General features: G+C 20.4%; 1 protein-coding gene across 1 annotated transcript in view; it reads left to right on the top strand.

The window, feature by feature from the left end:
• Positions 1–594, top strand: part of xgb (x globin) — a 14875-nt gene that overhangs the window by 10785 nt on the left and 3496 nt on the right. The gene's annotated exons all lie outside the window — the stretch shown is intronic.

Below are 594 nucleotides of genomic sequence, written 5' to 3'. Positions count from 1 at the left end.
TATATATATATACAGTATATATATATATATATATATATATATATAAATAATTTTAATTTTAATTTTTTTTTATGGAAGCTCCATGACCAGAAAATATACTGTTGATAGAAAAATCAAAAGTTTGTCCAGATGGAAGAATCGATGTGAGAGAAATCTGTGTTTGATCACTTCATTGAAATGGCAAATTCTACACGAATATAAATTTCTGAAGTTTAGAATTTTTTTTAAGATTTTGAATTAGATTTAATTTAATTTTTTCTGTTTTCACTTTAATTTTAAAGCTTTAGTAATTTAGTAGTTTTTTTGTCATAAATGCAATAAATAAAAATAAAATAGAATAAGTTTGTTTTTTACATATATTTTATTTCAAGTAATATTTGTAGCTCATTTTTGGCTGTGAAGATTTTTTTTAGTTTTTTTTTTCATGTGTATATTTTATGTAAAATTCTTCTGCAGTATTGTTGTATAGAAAAAAAGATCACAGTCTTTTGTATGTATGTATTTGTTTGTTTGTCTTTATTTTGACAGCTAGTGATCACTTTGAATTTATGTAAAGATTATTTATAATATATATATATATATATACATATTTCG

The sequence above is a fragment of the Sinocyclocheilus rhinocerous genome, unplaced genomic scaffold (genome assembly GCF_001515625.1).
Source record: "Sinocyclocheilus rhinocerous isolate Xijiao unplaced genomic scaffold, SAMN03320098_v1.1 scaffold1862, whole genome shotgun sequence".
Taxonomy (NCBI): domain Eukaryota; kingdom Metazoa; phylum Chordata; class Actinopteri; order Cypriniformes; family Cyprinidae; genus Sinocyclocheilus; species Sinocyclocheilus rhinocerous.
The sequence above is the reverse complement of the archived record's forward strand: the minus strand, read 5'-3'. Positions and strand labels throughout refer to the sequence as shown.